Genomic DNA, 12,128 nt, shown 5'->3' with positions numbered 1-12,128 from the left:
CGGAGGAAGAAGTTTAACCCCAAGCTTGATAATGTTTGGACAGCATGCATACCGTATCAAAAAAAAAAAAAAAAAAAAAAAAAGAGGTTGGACACAGCCAAAACAGAACAGAAGGAATAAGAACCAAAATAATGAAGGTAAAGAGCAATGGGGAGTCTTCAGGGAAATCAAGCTATTATATGCAGCAAAACTATTTACCATCACAACCTATCCTATATGCTCTATAAGTGTTTTCCTTTATTACTAGTTAGAGAGTTATAATAGTGAATTTTCAATATGTTGCTATTTCCACACTGGATATACAGGGAGGAAGGGTGGAAAGAAGACAAACATGCTGAAGACACAAAAGGAGTTTGGGCTCATGAAAGTTTATCTCAGCTAATAAAGAGAATAAATGGATATCAAAGTAAAGATGTCGTTAGCAATAAGGTGCAGCACTTTGTCATTAGTAGAATAATGCAGCATGGATGTTTTTGTTGGCTTCTGGATGTTAATATTATTTTTTTTCAGTGCAAACTGTAAACTGGAAAAAAATAAGTATATGAAAAGCATCCCGTTGAGCAGTAGGAAAAAATTTTAAAGAAGCTGTTTTGAGATGAGATTTCCTTTTCTCTTGATGCCAACAATCTGTTTTCATGATTATTAGCAAAAGAATCACCAGATATCAAGAAAAAGGACTTGAAAAAAATCAGGACTCCAAATCACTTTCTTTGTATCACTAAAACCATGGCACTTCCAGAGTTTTTCTTATCCATTCACATATGAGCATATGTTTACACCACAATGAAAAGGGGCTATTATCCATGACATTAGGCAACATTAGCCACAACAACAGCCACATAGGCAACAACAGCCACAGTCATGACAAGCTCTTGGTTACATCACCCGTACCACATCCCAGTAATTTATGTTTCTGGGATTCAAGCAAACATCCCAGAATCTGTCAGTCTTAACTTGCTCTCTCTCTCTCCTTCTTTCCTACACTGGGTCAGAACTGGAACAAATATTAATCTCTTGGCAAAATGAAGACTTTAAATATGAAAATAAAACAATTGGGAATCTCCTGGTATTGGAACTGAAAAAAAACACTCATTCCAGAGAAGATCTTAAAATGTGGGGCCTCCATGTTGGTGACTTTATGGTATGAGAACAGCTATACAAGCTCTTTGACAGCAGAAAAACTTAAGAATCCAGATCAATTTACCAAAAAAAATGGCATCAGTATACTTCAAAACTTGCAATAGTTTCAGAAATTTCTGTCTACAATTCTCCATGTGCAGAATACAGGACAGCACGGTGCAGTAGAAAAGTCATTGGATCTACAACATTTGGGATGACCCCATGTCAGTAGAAGATGGGTGGCGACCATCCCTACCTTGTGTTGCTGGAGTGTTTATGTGACTGGGTTTTCCAGGTCTGTTTGGATGTGATGCAGGTCTGATCAACAGCCAGTGACAGATAACATGGTTCTCCCCATTTCATCAAATGGGCTTTGAAAGAGGTCACCTAAGAGCTGTATATGATTATGTTTGTGTTAGATGTGCATTTAAAATAATATTGTTAGGGCTGCAAAGTCGAGCAATTAAATAAACAATGCTAGAATTCAGGCTGGTTGTGGAAAAAGAATATGTGATCATTTATTTTCTCCTATTTTCTGCACAGGATAATTGAACTGAAATAAGCTTTATTCTGGCATTTTGCTGCTTTTGCAACTGTATTTTTGTTTGTGCACGTAGTTAAAAATTACTTCATTAGATGCCTGAATGCAAACAAGGAGTTTTCTTAATCAAATCCCAGCATCTCCAGAGTCTTTTAAACCCAGGCCGGCAGCACCCACAAGAAGTCATGTGTTTTGGTTTGACAATAAGGGAAAACACACGTGCAGCTCTAACAGGACAAATCCAGTGCATTGCACACTACTTTACATGCTTGCTGCCTTTGCGAGTCACCCTCAAGCGCGACCATCTTGTGTTCCATGATAATTGCAACAAGGTTTTGCAAATCAATTAAAATCCACATTGTCTCCTCACTGTACACAGGCAGCACAGAAACGCCGTGTCATTTTTTTTTTCTTTTCAGCAATTCAGCCCTTCAAGTTACATTTTTGTCATCCTTTACCTTTACCTCAATGTTCACACTGTCGCTGTCAAGCTAGGAAGCGGTAGTGACAGCCACATCTTGAATAGCCATCTTTCACTCTCAAATAATCTAGTTTGCAATGGGTATCTTTACCTACTATTCTTCTATTTTCCATCTCATGAGCTGCCATGAAATTGACATTTAAAACTAATTGTACGGTAAAATCCCGCAGATTCCAGAAACTGTGGCTGAGATTTGTGGGGAGGCAGGAGGACCAGATTCTCCCCTGTATTAGTTTTCTGTCTGCTACATAACTGTGAATGAGTGCTAAAGGGGATTATTAGGCCCCAGTGGTGAGATAGAGTGCATATAACTAATCTGCATTGCTTATCTCAAGCAGACAGTGGTCTGTCAGGACCTGTCTACATGCCCTCCATGCTTGTCCCTTGCCTTTATTGTCTTGCCGCTGCTGTTGCTGCTGGTGGCTCTCTTCTGCTCTTATAAACAACCAATTACTGCCCCAAACAGATGTCTGTGGCTATGATCAAATAATTTAGTTGGAGTGAAGAGGCCTTAAACAGGTCAATTCCATTCAGTTAGACATGGTATCTGAGCGAAGGCGAAAGGAGGCACTGCAGGGTGACCTGAACTTGTGAGTTATTGAGAGTAGGTAAACTTAGGACAGCGGATAATGAATCAGTTCTCGCCGGTTAACACTGTAAAAATACATAAAATGAAAGCTGAAGAACTATGCAAAGACTGTTTCTGCTGCTGAAGATCAGATGGGTGAGTTAAGAGAAAAGGGGGTTCCTTTGCACAATGCAACATTTTGCTTCATGCATTCAAATGAATAAAAGACATATGTCTCCCTGCAATTAACCGGTAGCTTATAAAGCTACAAAACTACGTATAGAATCAAATGAGCAGTGAGAAAGTTTGGTGGAATATTTTTAATTAATTCTGCTACTGATGAACTGTTATCTCCAGCAAGAAAATTTGATTCATGTGCCATTGACAAAGTATGATTTCCATTAAAATATTGTGCTAACTTCAGAGTTTATAGCTTGCCTGTTCAATAAATTTGTATTTAGCCATTGTCTTCCTTGGTCTGCAGGGGAAACAATGCATATCGGGCAGATGCTCAGACATCCAAACAATTAATGTAGCTTTCAAAAAGAAAAAAGAAAAAAAAAATAAGAAAAAGAAAAAGAAAATGAGGACAGCTTTAAATCTTTTCTGCCTATGCGACCAACAGCCACCCTACATGTGATCATAAAAATACACGGTTGTTTGATGGGTAGTTATGTTAAGCTATAACCATAACCAAAAGCCATGACCAAGAGGGTGAGCGAGGGAATCCTTTTATTCTCCCCCCCAATTCAACAGTGCCTTAAACAGCAAGATTTCCTATTCTGCGGTGCTGTCATACAGCCACACAAGCACAATGACTTTATCTGCTATAAATTCATTTGGGATTGGGCCCCACCTCCATAGAGCAAAATTCCCTTGCAAGACCCAATCAATACCATTCACATCAAGTTAAGGTATATAAATATTAATACGCCCAGGTAAGAATTAGGTCACTGAACAGTGTTGCAAATACAGAAAAAAATAATAATAAAAAAAAATAAAAAATAAAATAAATCTGAGACAGCTTCAATCAATTTCCCATAAATTTCTCATAAATTTCCCAGACACCACCACAAGTCTATGCCCCAAAGGGTTTTTGATCCTTAGGGTTTGGATAAGCTTTTAAGGTATAGCCCCATACAGCAGACAAGCTGGTTAATGTATGAGGAACAGTGGGATGGAGGATGCAAGGAGGCAATGTGAGACCTCTCTGGATATCCAACAGCTCTCTGATCTCAAAGCATCAATGAGTTCCACAGGTTTCTCTCCCTTACTGTAAAGATAAGTACTGTGAAAGGAGAAGGGTTTGGGGAAGAGCAGAACCTGAAGCAGTAGTTGTAGGTGTCCCCTTTACATGAGTTGAGGACAAAACCAGAGGTGAACAAGAAGAGATTATGGGGTGAATCCAGAATATATGAAATGAGAGAGACTAGTATATTTGTATGCAGATGGCATAGACGGAGATACAGACATAGAGATGAAAAGATAAGGAAACGAGAGATAAGAGAAAGGCTGAGAAGGGGATAAAAGGCAAACGGGTCTTTGGGACTGATGGGGAAGCACTGGAGAAACATTACCAAGACCTCCACAGTGAGTCCTGAGTTCAGGACACTAATGAAATCATTTTGTGGGTCTTACAAAAACAAAACAAACAAATAAACAAACAAAAAATCTTAAAATCTAAACACAGAAGAAGTGAGGCTTACCAATGGCGAGCTGATCTACAGAGAAAAGGAAGAATTTTACCTAAAGTCACAAATGAAATCGGACCAGGTCCAATTTTGAGTTTATTCTGTGTTAATCTCAACATAGCTGAGGCATAACTCTTAGCTCAAGTTATCTGGAAAGGGAAAGTGCATCTGGAACTTCAGAACATATGTGATCTCAGTGCAAGTTTGAAAATCAGAAGAAATAATTAAACACCTGGTCGTTAGGCCACCTTATGTTTTAGACTAAAACAGCAACTCGGTTAGCATTTATCGCCTGCCTAAAAGGGTTTATCTAAAAGAGCATACTCAGATATAGCCATACAAACAGCAAACACCCCAGTTCACCCACAGTTTCCACAGAATAAGCCCTGATCATCTGTGATATTTGTATTTAGCTTTTACGGACTGTCAACACATCTTGGTTTTTGTGCTCGCTTATCTCTGCTCTGCAAATTTAAGACTTAATCTTTCCCCAGAAATAAATTTTTCCCAAACTACCAATTGCTGCTATTTCTTCATCAGATAATTCCTACTTCTTGTTATGGGACTCTTCTTCATAGTATCTGCAGTCCAAAATAGTGTCATCATCCATCCCATCATCCATCCTTCCTCTATGTTATCACATTGAAAATAAGCTTAATTATTCTATTTTTCTTCTTAGACACTTAGACTTTCTGTACTGACAGCTTCTGAGGTATGGGTTTTCCCTAATAGATCACAGAAAGAGAAAATATCACAAAATAGGAGAGAGTAGATAGAAGAAAAACAGAATAAATCATGACCAGATCATAGAAAGTCTGAAAAAGTGCGTTCCCAGTCCACATTCTTGCTGGGAAAACTGGAAATAAGGAATGTGGAATCTTTAAACCTAGGATACAATTAAAAAACATAAAATGTAATTTTTAAACCTGGCTAAGGGTTTCTGTTATTAGCTGCTCAACATCTTTCGAGACTCATTCATGTTGTTTCCCACGCTCACTAGCAACTGTGGCTTTCTACAGTCATGAACTGTCTGCAAATTCATTTTAAAAGGGAGCATGGGAAAGACGATCTAGGTGAGTTGATGCACTCTATTTCAGATAACTAGCCAGGCAGTAATCCAATATGTTGACAGAAAGATAAAATATCACTGCAATACTTTGAGTCAGCTGTTTTAACCCACCTAGTAACACCAAACCCCTTGGAAGATCCTGTACCCAGGGAGTTTTCCCACATCCTGAGGCAATGCCACAGCCCTCACTTCAGAAACTTGCCCTCTGTATGCTTCTGGCCAAAACCACATCATTTCTGGAAATTTAAGGAAGCACCTTCATCAGAACAAGTTACCATTTAAACAAGCAACTGACCTGTGCCACATGCCTGGTGCTATCCTCTGGTTGCCTTGTTGGCAGAAACCTCTTTGCTTGAAATACTTTGGATCTCTCTTAGTCACACAAGCAGTCACCAAAACACAGATTTGGTGGCCCAGAGGATGACTCAAATAACTGAAAAAGCATAGTGCCTTCTGAAGTTCAAAAAGCTTCAGCTGAAGCAGAACAAGAACTAAGAAAACCTTTCCATGCCATGATTTAAAGGAAAAAGCAAACAAAAAAGTGTGACAGCAGCTCCTGTGCAGGTGCACAGACACTGAGTCAACTTCTGCTATGCCTTTGGTGCAGAAGATTGCAGATGGTGCTGATAGCTGAACTGCTCATCCCTGGGCTCCTTTTAAAGCCTTCCTGCAGTTTTCCACAAGCGTACGGTGCCCACAGATCACCACCAAATTACAACTTCACTGCAATGACTTGTGGCTCCATTACTTTATCCATACTGCTAACAACACGCATTTACACATTGCCCAGCCAAGGTGTTTGAAAGACCAATTCTGTCTTTAACAACTGTTTCCAGCTTTATTCACCTCTGTGTTAAAACACTGACTCGTATTGCAACCATTCTCTGCATACACCCAGCTGCTGGGTTGCTCCTGGGTTGCCCATGTAGTTTTACAGAGATCAATGCCAACAACAGTATGGGCTTACTTTGTCTTTAAGGCAAAGGTGAGACCTGAGACACAGTTCACATAAAGCACTGGAATTTGGCTGTTCAGGCACTTCTGCCCACAGTTATCAAGCCTATATCAAAAAGCATTTAAGTAAGAGACTATCCTAGGGGAAATATTAAATTATCACAAGGCAACTCATGACAAGTCACAGAGGTGAGACCAACCCGGAAACATAGGCTCAGAAATTAAAATAAAATAATAAAATAAAATAAAATAAAATAAAATAAAATAAAATAAAATAAAATAAAATAAAATAAAATAAAATAAAATAAAATAAAATAAAATAAAATAAAATAAAATAAAATAAAATAAAATAAACATAGAAGACAGCATAAGCAGAACAGACTGATTTCTGCTGTTGCTGGGGCCACCATAAATCTGGCTTGGGGTTAGTCCAGAACAGGTGGGAAGATATCCCAGGCAAGTAGCACTTGTTCATCCCTGGAGGTTTTTCAGTTCAACACCCAAGCAGGTGTATTCTCAACCCAGTCGCTATCATAAACCCTCATTGTACCACCAGATACATGGCTTAGCTGCTGTTTTATTCTGAATAACTAATTAACTTTAGCTTCAGTCCAAAGGAGGTAGAAAGCACTCGATGTGCATTTAGCAGTGATAAAAAAAAATCAATCTGTGGAAGAACAGATGTGGCCCCTGTTTTGGTTAGGATATTTCTAAAATATTAACCAATCCTTTTCATGATATAAATAACAGGAACGTAATTGAATTAATATTGACTAATAGTAATTGCTCCTTGTTCCTCAAGTCTGCCTTTTATTAGTGGGTGGAGTGGTGGAGGTTATTGCCTCTTAAAAAAAAAAAAAAATCCTCAGGCCCTGAAGCACCTTTTCTGCCTTATTATTATTGTAATAATGAGGGCAACTGATTTGATCTCTCCTTACACAATACTGCAGCACAGCGATGGCTAAATAAACAGCCAAAGTCCTTTTGTCCCTGTGGGCTGTTTCTCGGTAATTAAAATCAATAGGATCTTTCTCGGAGGATCTCTTTAACCTCATAGAGCTACAGTGTTCTGAGCAGGCAATGTAAAACAAACAAATGAACTCACAGTCCTTGTGGACGAAAAAAAATACAGGCAACACATCATTATTTTATTAGGATAATATTGTTTTTGGAGTGGGATTGGGGAAGAGGTTGTATTTAATCCTTTACTTCTTTTTTTTTTTTAATTCCTTTTCCTTTTTATTTCCTCTTGTTTCTTAAAATACAAAGCTACTCTGGCAGCATCCTCTATTCCCAGAGGTCATGTGAGCTGAAATAGTCCATTGATCTTCCTTCTTTAGGAACGAGAATAGGCAACAGAGGGAAAATAAACATCACCCACTTGAGACTTGTGATGACTGGAGACCTCTCTGTGTAAGGTGCTGTATATTTAAGGTTCAAGAGGAAAATAACTGAAGGGTTTCACTGTTGCTGGTGTATGGAATTGCAGCTAAGGACGACAGAGGCTGCAGAGGCATGGCTGGGCTATGCACCTGGCTGATGGCAGGGATCACGGGCACCACTTCCAGGGAGGTAAGGTCCTGGTGACAAGCACATGGCATATAACAGTCAGGAAGCCAAGGATTTACACCACAACTCACAGAAATCTTAAATCTTGACCTGCTAATCAACACCTGGTGAAGCAATTAAGCCGCATGGCAGATGGCAAGAGGGGAACCTATCCTGGTCAGCACAAGCATTTTATCTCAGAAAACACAATACTGCTGCTTAGCCCTTCCTCCAGACAAATCTGCATGGTCAGCCCCTGCCTGGGCACTGGCTGGGGTGAGCTGAGCCCCCAGAAGAACATCTCCCTCCTGCCTACCACCACCCAGAGGCTGCTCCATACCCGTGGTGGGCACGGAAGTGCTTGAGCAAATCCTCGACCTAAGCCAATTGGCATTATCACCAGTGCACAGCAGGAGGAAACCCAGCCCCATTAGCTGCCTTTCAGTTCTGCTACCCAGAGCAAAAAGGCCCAAACACTCATGCAAGGAAGCAGCAGTTAAAATGAAAGGGATTTTAGACAGAGGCAATTATACTTGGTTAGACAGATGCTCAGGAATGGGTAGAGAGAGTCAATCTTACGCTCTGGTAATTTTACAAGGTGTTTCCAAAGGTACAAAAGCAATATAGAAGTGTTGCAACAGGGAAACTGAGTGTCACGCTACTCTCCTTGGTATCTCTACTGTGGGATCCAGTTTGACCTGTTGACAACTCTGGTATGAGCTAGAGCCAGGATAGACTGCTAGGGAACAACAAATAGGAAAGATTTCAGTACAACAGCACAGTGAAAGGAAAATCCCTTTGCCTGGACTTTCACCAAAACGGCTGTCAGTGCTTTGACCACCAGCAGGACATGGTCAGGCAAAGGGAAGACCTGAGGCAGAAGTTAGACATGCGACCATACATTACATGTTCCAGCTAGGTGCTCCCAGGGTTTGCCAATTATTATGGTTAGCTGAAATTTCAATTTACAGAAGCTGCTTCCAGTTACTTACAGTACTGGCAAACTTTAATCTTCTGACCTGGAATTTCTTCTTAGGCTCGTGCCTCTGGTAAGCATACCCTTGAAAGTCACAGCCAAAATGGTTCAGCTCTTTCAAAGAAAATACGTTAAAAATCAAAGACATTGTTTAACGCCTGTCACACCTTGGAAAATCCTTCCTCTGAACAGCCGTAACACCTTCGTCTGCTGGGCAGCAACTTGCTATTTGCAGGTGAGGTGACTTGCAAGCAGAGGAGCCATAACCATGGAGATCTGTCAAGCTAAGAGCAGTGAAAAAAGTGTCTTGATGTTCACCCCCTCAGTAAAGGTTGGCTTAGATTCTATGAGCTGTTGAAAAAGTAATAACACCTATAAAAGAGGGAGATCCTGCCTACACAATCTGCAAAAAGGTTTGGGGGAGATCTAAAGCCCTGACACAGGCTGGGACTGAGCCACCAAAGCAGGAGAACAGAAAGGAGGCAAATCTGAGGCACGTTTTGTTCTCTGGGTGAAAAGCCAAGGCAGCTGCCTGCAGGAGCACCCTTCCCAGGTCACGCCATGCCTGTGAGATAGGGGGTTATTTTTTTCCAAACCCAGGAGTTTGTCAGTGCCCAGCCCTGAGATGCCCACTAAGAATTGCAGAGAATTTGGGCTTGAGAACATCGTACAGCATCTTCAAAGCCATCCTGCTCTCCAAAAGCAAGGTCAGCTACAGCTGTGTTGCTCCTGACAGATGGTTGTCTGACCTCTTCTTAAATATCGCAAACATCTGAGACCCCAAAACCTCCCTAGTTGGTGTGTTCTCTTTTCACCATGCTCACTCTTGAGTTTCCCTAATGTGCTACTTCGAACCATAATTTGAGCTCATGGAAACAAGAGTAAATAGTTTTTAGTCTCCCACAACAGGGAGACAGCATTTACACACTCATTTATGTAAAATTTGAAGATTATGCTTAGGTTATTTAATTCAAAGGAATACTGATAATTTTTCTAAATATTAAAAAAATGAAATTTCTGATCATTTTATTAGCTTGTTTCTATTTTCTTATCAGTTGGTCCATCTCTTCCTTGAATAGAAGTGCCCGGCTTGGAGTCCATATTCCAAAGAAGCAGTTAGATGCATTTAAAGAACTGCTCATCCCTGCTAGTAACAGGCTTTGAAAGGCTGTTCTTCTTGTCAAAGCCTGTGCTTTGCTAACCACATTCGACCTCAGGAAGGTGAAGACATCCTTTTACTAAGGCACATCAATGTTCAATTCACAGGGATTGCAGAGGTTTGTTTACTTTTCTTAATTTCCTATAAATATTAGCACATTACATAAGCAAGACCTACAAAGCTGGTCTCAAGTGAAAGTGATAAACACTACATGTCATCACTACTGTGTTTTTTTTTCCTTTTTTTGAACAGCTTATTTGAAGTGGTCTCTTTTTCTGCTTTCTATTACCTTGGGTATTTCTACTGCTGTAAATTATGTTACATTTCATAAAAGGTTTGTTTTACTCTGCAAAGCATTTTAAGACACAGCTGTGGGAAGGATGCTTAAATGGTTCAAAATTCTTCCTCTGAAAACAAGTTTGAGTATTCTTATTTTCACTGTTCACAGTGTGAAAGCTGCTGTGAACAGAGTATTTTTGTGAACTAAATATGGAATTCTTCATCTTGTCTGCCCAGGCGTGGAAAGGAAACATTTTACATATTTTAAAACAAAGGAATTAAATACAGAAGGAATTGCATAAAAAGCTGATTAAAGATAATGGGACTCTCATGAATACAATGACATCTCACTTAACTTCATGCATGTTATAGACAACCACAGGTTAAGCATGCAGAAAGCTGGTGCTCCCAGTTTCAGCTATGGGAAGCCCTCTCATCTTGGTAATTTGCCCAAGAGAAGAGATGTGCTGGATTCTAATTCCTTTTCCATGTAAAGAAATTAATCTATTGTGTTTATACTGTGTTTTGCTCAGTACATGATATCAGTTCCCTAGTTCATGGTTTTCAGTTTGAAGACATCAGACTCATGAGTACAAATACCTGGGGATCAGATATGAGGAACCACTCTGGTTTCAGCCAAGAGGTGTGTATATTTATTTTAGTTATTTTTAGGAAATCATCTGACAATGAACTACTTGTAGGTAAAAATACATAGATGAACTTTGTTCTAGGTAATAACTTTCATGTGGACCCCTGACGTCCCTCTTAACGCAAATATTCTTTTACAAGACGAGGGAAGTATCCTATGTTGTCTCTCCTACTGACAGAGGACTGCAGGACTGCACAGAGGACATGCTGAGTTCATGAGCAGGAGTTACAGGCCCTTTTCTAAGACACGAGTTTCTGTGTTGTGTGGGTATTTCATACTCTAAAGCCTTCATTTCATCTCAGTTTCCTCATACTTGAAGGCTGAATATCAGCTGTTAATACTGATCTTGGTGTAGCTCTTTCTACCTAATTGCATTATCTGAACTGGAGAACACCAACAAGTGTTGAAAATGAATGGCAGCTTCATATTATCTAGTCTGTAATTACAGCAACTTCATCTTTTCAGATATTAATCAGTAAATGGCATATTTTAAATAAGCAAATGATTTCCTGAGCTCAGTTGTAGCCATGAAGCTTTGTCCTTGTATGGAAGTACACCAACCAACTCTGATGGTGTGACCCACCGAGAAACACTGAACAAAAAGCCAGTGATCACTCATTACTAACCCAGCATGCCGCAAGCTGTCCATTGAACATAATAAAACACACAGAGATGGGTCCCAAGATGGTACATCTGTAACTGCCTATTCACCACAGCAGCAACTCTGAGAAGTTATGGCAAATGATCTACTTCCTCTGCTTTGGTGCACTCATGTGTCATCAAACCTGGCTCTGCCATGCTCTGCCAGTCATGAGTTGTCTGGCCATTTCCAACTCATGAGAATAAACTGTTTATCTGCCTCCAAGTCACGCAGTGTCTGTACCTATCGATGTTCAGATATGCACAGGGTGTTCTACATCTTCTGCATGGAGATCCCACACAGGACTGGATGTGCCAGACCTCCAAAGAGACAAATAAACAAATAAATAAGAAGGAAAAAAAAAAAAAACAAGACCAGACTATGCTACCTGTATTACTTCATTACTTCAGGGCAAATCCGGAATTACTTCACAGAGAACAAGGCAGATTTAAAT

The sequence above is a fragment of the Anas acuta genome, chromosome 4 (assembly GCF_963932015.1).
Source record: "Anas acuta chromosome 4, bAnaAcu1.1, whole genome shotgun sequence".
Classification (NCBI taxonomy): Eukaryota; Metazoa; Chordata; class Aves; order Anseriformes; family Anatidae; genus Anas; species Anas acuta.
Note: the sequence above shows the minus strand (reverse complement) of the source record.